We start from the raw sequence: 11,159 nt of genomic DNA, 5'->3' as shown, positions 1-11,159 counted from the left end.
ATTTTTACTAGTTTAATTTGCTCAGTTGAACCAGTTTGTTTGATGAGTGACATTTATCTGTAGGGCTCCTCAGCTTCACTGCTGGTGTCACAGGTTCAATTCCTGCTGAACACACCAATCCCCACCAACAAAGAACAATAAAACTGCCTAATCAAACATGCAGAGCTTCCTGCTGTGGCGACGGAGCAGCTGAAACAGGAAAATGTGAGATTATTGGCAGGAGTTGACAAATCTCGCTGATGTTTCAGACTGTGAGTGTTTGCTCTTTTTCAGGATGGTCGTTTAAACCGGATCTTGTCTGTGTTTTTTCTGGACTGCGGCGTTTTGATGCCTTGTTTCCACCTTATATCAGAGCTGGGAAGTGGAAATGCTTTAACGCTGGGTGAGAATTGGTGTGAGTTTGTTCAGGTTGAGGCTTGAGGCTGAGGACCTCGATGGTATTCAGTCGTCACACAGTTAGTGGCTGAATAATAATGAGTTTTCATGAAGCAGGCTTCAAACATCCATATTCCCCTCAGGATGGACCGAGATCACTCTGGTTATGCTCTGACTTAAACGCACCATCAGCAGCTCAGCCAAACTGCCTGTTGATGATTATCGGACCGATTGAGCCTGATGGAGATGAACAAATATAATGTATTTGATTATTTTTAATGGTGGACGAGAGGAAGAAAAGACTTGATGAGATGGTGGAATGTTTGTAATCGTCTGGAAAGCATGAACATCTGGACCAACGTGTTTAAATCTGTTGAGGAAACTTTGAGATTTTTCATGGATGTTGATATAAAGACTGGTGCACCAGTGCAAACGTCTGGTTTCACAGAAGTATTCCTCTGGGGATCATGAACGCCTGTACCAAATGTTGCTCCCACAGAGTGAATAAACTGCAAACTTTAACGTACGGGTCACACTAGAGTCAGAAAAGTCAGAGGGCCACCGTGTCTTTGAAACTCATCCCACAGGTGGGTACAGTTTCCTCTGCGGTGGGGTGGGCTGCCCCGGGTCCTGTGGGGCTTGGCAGTGCTGCTACCGTAGGCCCCGGTCTGGATGGGCCTGGGCTCCCTTGCCTTGGTGGGTACCAGAGGACGGGGGTGCCTACTGGCATCCTCCCCTCCCTCCTTTTCCTCCCCATCCCCGGCTGCCTCCCTCTTCCCGCTCCACCACACTCACCCACACAGGTAGGGCCTTGGGGTGCGGGTGTGTCACCAGGGTGCAGGGGAGACATTCCCCCCCCGTCCCCCCCCCCGTCCCCTTCTGGCCACCTGTGCCTCAATTTTATCTCACAACTTAGACATCCACATTACTTACACTCTCATAACACACACATATATATATAGGGCCTTGAGGGTGGGCACGTTAACGGCGTCCAGTGGACGGTCTGTGTACTCAAACCTACCTCTGGCGCTGGTGCCCACCTCTCAATTTTAAATCCATGTAGACATTGAGGGTTCTGGGGAGGGGCCGTGCCAACACCTGCTGCTCTCTGGCAGCAGCACCATGCTATCCCTTGTTTTAAATGCACTTTAGAACAACACGCAGCAACACTACACATGAGCGGGAGGAGGGAGGTATGGGGTCTTCACACACCCCCGTTCTCTGCTAGCCATTGGGGCGGGGGGGCTGGGAGGAGATGTTGGCTGTCCGATTGGCCTCCCTGCTGCTGCGGAGCCTGGGACGGTCTGCTTGCCTCCACCCCGGGGGGAAGGGTAACATCTCTTGGGTCTAGGTTCTGTTTCCCCCTCTGGGGGCGAGGGTACCTGGACCCGGGGTATAGAGTATGTTTGGGGAGTGTGATTGTGTGAACATGTCCATGTATGTCAATCCTTACGTTGGGTGAGTGCTGAGTGTTTGTATATGTGTGCATGAGGGTGGGAATGCATGTTTGTGTCTGTGTGTGCCTGTTTGTCTGTGTCTATATGTCAGGTCGGGTCTTAGACTCCACCTCTCTGGGAACTCCCAGGCCCTCCAAGGCCTATCTCCCCTCCCCACACTCCCTGCCAGTGACTTATGCCCTCAGGGGTCGGTGCATTGGTGGTTCTTGGTGTCCAGGGCTGGGCACTCAGGTATGTACCAGCTCACTCCCGGTGGCTACCTGGCAGGGCCTGGCGCCTGTTGCTCGGTCAGGCCTCCTCTGGGGTGCGGGGGGCCCTCAGGCCTCCGGCCTCTGGGCCTGCGGGTCGGTTCACTCTGGCACAGCTGGCTGCCAGCAGTGCCGGCGGGCACGCCGGTGCAGCCCCCTCTAGCTTCTGCTCGGTGGCTACTGGGTGACGCCTCGTCTGGGGATCCTCAGCCCTTCCCATGAGGGTGGCACGGATGCCCCTCCGGTGGTCCTCCTTGGGCTCTCGCACTCTGAGGCCTCTGGATGTCTGGGGCCTGGATCTCCTCCATGCCTGCTTCGTGCCCTGGGGGATGGGGCTATGGCTCGCTACATCCTCTTGCAGACCATTACATGTGGAAACCATTTGAATACAAGCGCGCTGATCCACAAAGGTATGCACACGGGTGTTCACTGCTCGTAGACTTAAATTACACCTTTCTTGGCTGCTACTTCAAAGCACATCGGTCCTGCGTGCTGCACAACAACATTAAATATTTAGTATTTACTGCTGTTTACACTTAGCTAGATTAATGCGATGGTGTTGTGTTTAGTATGTTGCTTTGTTTTTTTTTGCTTGTTTTCTATTCTTTCTCTCTCTACAGGTGATCCAGGAGATTTTTTTTCTCCCCCCCCTTTCTCACTGTCCCTCTCCCTTTCTGTTTTTCTTTTCCTTCCTCTTTCTTTCTCCCTTTCCTATCCCTCACTCATGTCTGTCCCGTCTGTAACAACTGAAAATAAAATAAAATAAATAATAAAAACAAAGGTCGATCAAATGGACCAATACGGCAATGCCACGATGATCCATTTGGCAAAATAAATCCATTGGATATCCTTGTTGGTCTTCAGACAACAATTCTGACGGCTAAAGAACCAAATGGGACAGGCAAAAAAAAAATTTTAAAAAATCCCACAGGACCATGAACATCTTTACCAAACTTCATCCAAATCTTGTAGACAGATGCTGCGATCGTTCACTGCATTTTTGTACCAGCCTGGTTGCGTTCATAGGATTCATCCTGTGGTACGAATGAACACCAAGGCAAATGTCGGGGGATCACATCGTACTTGGGGTACATCCTCTGGGGGTCAGGAATGTCTGGACCACAGCTTGTCCTTCTGCAGGACCGTAGTCATACTGCTGAGGACATTCAAAACTGTGACGTAAAAGTTTGACACCTTCCAAAGTAAGTGAAATCCATCCTCTGGGGACCATAGATATCTGTACTAATCGATCTCGTAGAGGTTATAAAATGTTTACAAGCTCATGGCATTTTCACTAGAAAGTAAAAACTATGTCTGGCTGGAGACACAGAGGGAAGGTTCAGCTAATCACATGATATTTGGATCAATCTGGTAATCATGAAGGTTTCCAAACAAAGCAGACAAGCTTCAGTGGGAAAGTGGAAACTCTGATTTGGGGGAATGAGAGTAAAGTCAACAATTACAGCTTTTTAATATTTCATGTCAAAGACTAGCTCTGGAAGAAGTCCACGTCACAGCGTTTCATAAGAGCAACAAAATAAATAAAAATCTGAGAGCAGTTTTCGGGAAAAATGACAGAAATTGTGAAATGAAGTCAGGAAGGATGTGCATTAAATGCAGTGGCTGCAGGGAGAGGGGCCCAGGGCCGTGGGGCCATACAACCTGTCTCTTTAAGAGTTTCGTCTTCCAACCAACCAAATGTTTTCATCGGCTCACAACATACCCGAGGACCTCAACGCTCGCGCTGGTGTACTCAGAGGTCAGCGATGTCACTCGGAGCGAGGCCACGAAGAGTCTTAGAAGTAATCAGGAAAATCTTAAATCCTTTTCTGAAGGAGGAGCTGCTCTGACGAGCTGCTGCCGCTGAGGTTTTATTCAGAGTGCTTCTGCAGGGAGCATCTAAAATTAAAACACGAAATCCATGATTCCTTTTATTTTCTGTGCTGTTGCTATGAAATGAGACACCAGTGCTCCCAGTTACTGATAACCACAATGAAAACTAAACAGATACACAAACATCAGAAAGAAGAAACAAACTGTAACAAACAAAAGTAAAAGAAAGTATTTAAAGTAAAAATACTGAGAAAGAAAAAGACGTGTAATTAAATCATGTAATTAAATGGCCCTTTAGCTGTGTTTGTGGCTCTTTAGTTAAACTCATTTTTATGTGTTTTTATGGTCATCACATATATTTATATCACGTCCAGAGTATTTCTGCACTTTATAACCAGCAGAGGGCAGCAGAGTACATCAGTAGTGTGCATTCATGCTCCTGCTGAGCTGATGTCACAATAAGGTACTGAACTCTAATCACGTGACAGCTGAACGAAAACTTTAAAGATAAACAATATTAGGAGCGAATTTATAAGAATAATAAAAGTACGACTGAGGAGAGGATAAAAAAACAGAGTCTCGCTTTAGCAAACTAAATATGTAAGTTTATAAAAATAAAAAAGTGTGATTTCAGTTTAACATAAAAATGTTTGTCTCTTACAGCAGGTAAAGGTCACAGGCATGAAAGATCAAAGTGACAGAAGTCATTCAGAGCGACTGATTGGCTGTTTAAACTGTAAATATAAACACAAGGAGAAAAAACTTATTAAAAACAGACAAAATAATGTAAATATGACTTTTGTACATGTTTTTCAGCACATTTATCAAAAGAAGAGAAAGTACAAACATTTAACAATCACGTTTGATAATTGTTAAAGTTTCATTAATAATGCATAAAATAAATACAAAGACTTTATTATAGTTTTACTGGTTTTGCATCAGGAGGATTAAACATGTATTACACGTGGTTTTAATCACACAGTCTGAAACAATGATCGTTCAGCTTAAACAGTTTTAAACTTTTGGAGCTGATCAGGTGGAGAAGTGGAGTCAGTGCTGCAGCTTCCTCAAACAGCTGTTTGCTGTTTACTGATGTGTGTCTGTCTGCTGCCAGCAGATGGAGGCAGAGACTTTAACATGAGTGACACACACAGCAGCGATGGAGCACATGCTGAACACAGAGACATGGACACAGGGACGTGGACACAGGGACATGAACACAGGGACGTGGAGACAGAGAGGTGGACGCAGGGACGTGGACGCAGGGACGTGGAGACAGAGAGGTGGACGCAGGGACGTGGACGCAGGGACATGGAGACAGAGACGTGGACGCAGGGACGTGGACACAGGGACATGGAGACGGGGACGTAGACACAGGGACGTGGACACAGGGACATGGAGACAGAGACGTAGACACAGGGACGTGGACACAGGGACATGGAGACAGAGAGGTGGACGCAGGGACGTGGACGCAGGGACATGGAGACAGAGACGTGGACGCAGGGACGTGGACACAGGGACATGGAGACGGGGACGTAGACACAGGGACGTGGACACAGGGACATGGAGACAGAGAGGTGGACGCAGGGACGTGGACGCAGGGACGTGGACACAGGGACATGGACACAGAGACGTGGAGACAGGGACGTAGACACAGGGACGTGGACACAGTGACATGAACACAGGGACGTGGACACAGAGACGTGGACACAGAGACATGGAGACAGAGACGTGGACACAGGGATGTGGACACAGTGACGTGGACACAGAGACATGGAGACAGGGACGTAGACACAGTGACGTAGACACAGTGACGTAGACACAGTGACGTGGACACAGGGACGTGGAGACAGAGATGTGGATATAGGGACATGGAGACAGAGAAGTGGATGCAGGGATGTGGACACGGAGACATGGAGACAGGGACGTGGACACAGGGACGTAGACACAGAGACATGAACACAGGGACGTGGACACAGGGACATGGACACAGAGACGTGGACACAGAGACATGGAGACAGAGACGTGGACACAGGGATGTGGACACAGGGACGTGGACACAGAGACATGGAGACAGGGACGTAGACACAGGGATGTGGACACAGTGACGTAGACACAGTGACGTAGACACAGTGACGTAGACACAGTGACGTGGACACAGTGACGTGGACACAGGGACGTGAACACAGGGACATGGAGACATGGACATGGAGACAGAGATGTGGACACAGGGACGTGGAGACAGAGATGTGGATACAGGGACGTGGACACAGGGACATGGACACAGGGACGTAGACACAGCGACGTGGACACAGAGACATGGACACAGGGACATGGAGACAGAGAAGTGGATGCAGGGATGTGGACAAAGGGACGTGGACAAAGGGACATGGAGACAGAGAGGTGGACGCAGGGACGTGGACACAGGGACATGGAGACAGAGATGTGGACACATGGACATGGAGACAGGGACATGAATACAGGGACGTGGACACAGGGACATGTAGACAGGGACATGAACACAGGGACGTGGACAAGGGGACGTGGACACAGGAATGTGAACACAGGGACATGGAGACAGAGACGTGGACACAGGGACGTGGACACAGGGATGTGGAGACAGAGACGTGGACACAGGGACGTGGACACAGGGATGTGGACACAGGGATGTGAACACAGGGACATGGAGACAGAGACGTGGACACGGGGACGTGGACACAGGGATGTGGACAGAGGGACATGGACACAGGGACGTGAACACAGGGAGGTGGACACAGAGACATAGACACAGGGATGTGGACACAGGGACGTGGACACAGAAACGTGGACACAGGGACGTGGACACAAGGACGTGGACACAGAGACATGAACACAGGGACGTGGACACAGGGACGTGGACACAGAGACATGGACACAGAGACGTGGACACAAGGACATGGACACAGAGACGTGAACACAGGGACGTGGACACAGGGACGTAGACACAAGGACGTGGACACAGAGACATGGACACAGGGATGTGGACACAGGGCAGAGTGGGAACAACTCCAACAACAATGACGCTGTGATCACAGGACACACGGAGGAAAAACACATCAAAGTTTAACATGTAAAGTTTTCCAAATGTCTCACATGTAACAGAACGTGTGTGTGAAACAGCTGACAGGTGTTCTGATTTTAATGACACAGTTACCTTATAAATATCATCGTTAGTTTCTTTGACAGAAGTCATAAATTTAATGTAAATTCTTAATATAATGTTAAAAATGCAACTAAATAAATACAAAATGATATAAAATGTATTCAATTTAAAATGCAAACTTCACTAACATATGGAACAATAAAAATACGATGTTACAAAAATCAGCTTTTTATATGAAATATATAACTGATTCCAATACTTCAGGTTACTAATGAAAAAGATTTCAAAAACACAAATTTAGTTCTTTAAAAGTCCCTGAAATGTGTTGGAAACATGGAATATTAAAAAATTAACTTGTGAAATATGTGAAAATAACAAGTTTATATGATAAAGTTTATGGATTTACTGTTTCCCTCGAAATAAAAAAGAAGATTTAGTGTGAAAACATAAAAACATGGATGACATACACAACAATAAAATGTCATCATTACATGTGATCAGTGATCACATGTAGATTTTTAGATGTTATAAATAAGATTGTTAACGTTTTAAGAATATATATATGACTTATTTATACTTATTCTGTCATCAGAATAAGAAAATCATAATAATGATTAATACACATAATCATTGGGGGCGTCTGTGGTTCAGGGGGGTTGGGAACCTCGATCCCTGGGCTCTCTGTCCTGGTCGTTGTGTCCGTGGGCAAGACACTTCACCTACCGCCTACTGGTGTTGGCCAGAGGGGCCGATGGCGCGATATGGCAGCCTGGCTTCTGTCAGTCTGCCCCAGGGCAGCTGTGGCTACAACTGTAGCTGCCTCCACCAGTGTGTGAATGTGAGAGTGAATGAATAGTGGCATTGTGCGTTGAGAGTCTAGAAAAGCGCTATATAAATGCAATCATTATTATTATTATTATTATTAGTAGTAGTAGTAGTAGTAGTATTGTTATTATTATTATTATAACACAGTTTTACACCTGGCCCACTGTAACATTGAAACCACGGGACTGGACACGCCCACTTTAACTAAATCTGGTGTTTTTTGTTTTCTAGCTGCTGGTGAAGTTTTGTTTACATCACTCATGTTTGTAAACAGCTGATTTGTGTTTATTTAAGGACAAAAATCTGTTTTTATTGTTTGACTTCCAACATGATTCATCATCTTAATATGAATACACACACACACCAGCTGATGACATCATAACGTGTGTGTGTGTGTGTGTGTGTGTGTGTGTGTGTGTGTGTGTGTGTGTGTGTGTGTGTGTGTGTGTGTGTGTGTGCGTGTCCATCTGCCTGCTGCGGGACTCTTCAGAGATCAATAATTAAACACAGCTAATGGGCTGTGCGCTGCAGTCCGGGACATCTGTCTGCCTCTGTGTGTGAGCGCACTGAGCATGCTCAGTTCAGCTGCATTATGACGAGGTCAGGACCTCAGTTTAACCTGCTGACCTCCAAAAGGAGAGGCAATCAGCTCAGGTCCAGTTTAAACCCCACGCAGTCCCAGTACGAGTGACACAGTGAGGCTGTTTTTGTTACTTCTTCTAAAATCATACAGAAGATGCTCTGAAACAGGAAGCAGGCTGAAATGTATGCACATGTACACACACACATACAGCCGGACAGCAGGTCCAGATAAATAAATGAGTTAGAAGAACACAGGAAACATGGTGAGAAATACATACGATCCCCGTCACAGTCACAAATACTATAAATGGAAATAAAAGTTTCAATCGCTGACTCAGATCTAAAGGCGCAGAAGGGCAGGAGGCTGCTGGAAATGGGACAGTAATTCAAGAAAATCTCCAGGAAGTCAGACAGATGTTATCTTCCAACGTAAACAGGAAACTCACTATCAGAAAGATTTCATAAATGTAAAGAAGTCCCCGTGTTACAGACCACCGTAGTGTTCGTTAATACAGACTGAAGAAATGATCAAACTGGTTGCTTCGGGCTTAAAATGAGAGCGTTACTCTGAGTTACTCTGAGTTTATAATAAATGACCGAGCTCTCATTGAGAGACAGATTATAATCCTAATCCTGTGTAAACACAGTCGTCAACCACTGCAGGGCTCTTAGTCGCTAAAAGCTGTCTCACAAACACTGGAGACGCATCAGCTCCACACACGAACGTCAGCATTAAAAGTTCAGCATTAAAAGTTCAGCGTTCATGAATGAGAACAAACTTCTCAGCGCGTGGACAGAAAGTGGAAATGATTCAGTAAAAGTAAATAAAAGCTTCTCGTACGAGCTCGTTCTAACTCGTGCAGGTTAGTTTCCAGTTCATCCCGCACCGTACGGACGCGAGTCGCGTTTTAACATACGGATGCTCGTTATTTAACGTCTCGCTTTAGGCCTCACTCTGACTGAAGCTTCACTGCAACATAAAAAGTACAATCTCTTAAGTGCGATCACGTTCAGCTTCACATTTCATTGTTTTATTTACATCAAATTTAAACTCAGGGGCAAAATATACAACAGAGTGAAACAGAGCAGCTCTCTCTCTCTGCAGGATTTCAAATAAATTTCTACACAAGCCCAAAACGTCTGAAACAGACGCCTGAGACGGGCGCGAGCTGTCCCTGTGCTCGCTGTTACACATGTGACCTGTCTGTCCCCGTAGGTCTGACACTTTGGTTTAGTGGAGTCCTCATGAATCATAGTCTTGGTTTCACTCATCAGCACCAACAGCTCAGGGACTAAAGTTAGCAGAGGTGAAGCCTAGCAGACAGCAAGCACCTGCAGTAGCCTGTGTTACCATTCACCTGTCAGTCAAAGAGGCCACGCCCCTAATAATGCAAACTTGGAGCCAAGTTAAACAGGTGAGGCATAAAAACATCACCTGTTCTTTTTTGCATCAGGCCGTAAACGTGTTTATTTGAGCTGCGCTCTGACTCCCGGCTGTGTTTGGACGTTGCTGCTTAGTTTGCACGTAATTAATAATTAAGACTCATTATTGGACGCCATGTTTGCCAAACTCCTGCAGCAGCTACCTCAGGCCGTCACAGGCTGAGCCTCACTGCCAGTTGGTCCCAGTGGCTGCTTGTGGGACTGCAGCACAGTGGTCCCTCTGCAGCTGCACGTTACTCAGATAAGATAAGATAAACCTTTATTAGGATTGTCCAGTATATGCAGGATGTGCACAATCTATGCTTCCCTCACTACACAGGAAGCACTGACACCTTTTCAGGGGCTTGGATTAAAGTATCAGGTGTCTTTATGCTTCTGACCTGTGAGTCAGTCAAAGTGCTGCAAAACAGGAAACGCAGGCCTGAATTTCTCAGTTGTGAAGCTAATATTTGTTTAGTGGAAATGGAATGTAATCACCGGGCAGAACAGTGTTTGTGTTGGTGCGTTTCTCTCACAGTTAACCTGTTGCTCAACAAACGGCGAGCTAAATTTGGCGTGCCGTTGGTGCTGCCGCTCAGGTCGGTTTGAGACGTTGCAGACGGGGAACAGAGTTCATTATTCTCACTGCAGCCTGAACAGGAAGTTACACTCGAGCCTCTTCCTGTTTCAAACCTAATTTTCATTTCTTCACTTTTACTTTGTAGGACGCGGCGCAGCTCTGTCAGGCGCGTTTTTATGTGTCCATTCAGGCATTTCCTGCTCCGCAGCTCCCTCAGACTTTCCCTGACCTCACAGGGAGCTGTTAGTCGGGACTTTTCCCTCTTTATCTGCTCGCTGTTATCAGCTGGCTGTCTGAGGAAATCCCCTCTGTACCTGCCGCAGCTTTGAGTTTCCCTGAAAACATATTCAGGCTTTTTGCTGTGAACCTTTTAAAGTGAGAGAAGAGGATTTTGACTTTGCTGGTTCGATTCGTAGAAAATTCCCTCGTTCTGCCGTCCACCTAAACCTGGGCTCAGCTGCTCCGCAGGGCCACAGAGCAGACTGCACTTTACTTACGGACTGTTATAATGTAGAAGTGAGCTTCCAGGATCATCAAAGCTTCACATTTATAGTGCTGAACTTGGCGTTTTGATGCTAATTGTGCCGTAAACACTGAATAAAGTCGTACTTAGCAGCTGGTATATCAGCTGCTAACAGTGTTTATTTATTTGGAAAGCCAGGAGCGACTCAGTGCTCAGTGTAAAACTGTGTTTT

Source organism: Rhamphochromis longiceps, linkage group LG18 (assembly GCF_057381845.1).
Source record: "Rhamphochromis longiceps isolate RC_006_pf linkage group LG18, R_longiceps_female_GT1.1, whole genome shotgun sequence".
NCBI classification, from domain to species: domain Eukaryota; kingdom Metazoa; phylum Chordata; class Actinopteri; order Cichliformes; family Cichlidae; genus Rhamphochromis; species Rhamphochromis longiceps.
This window is presented reverse-complemented; position numbering follows the sequence as displayed.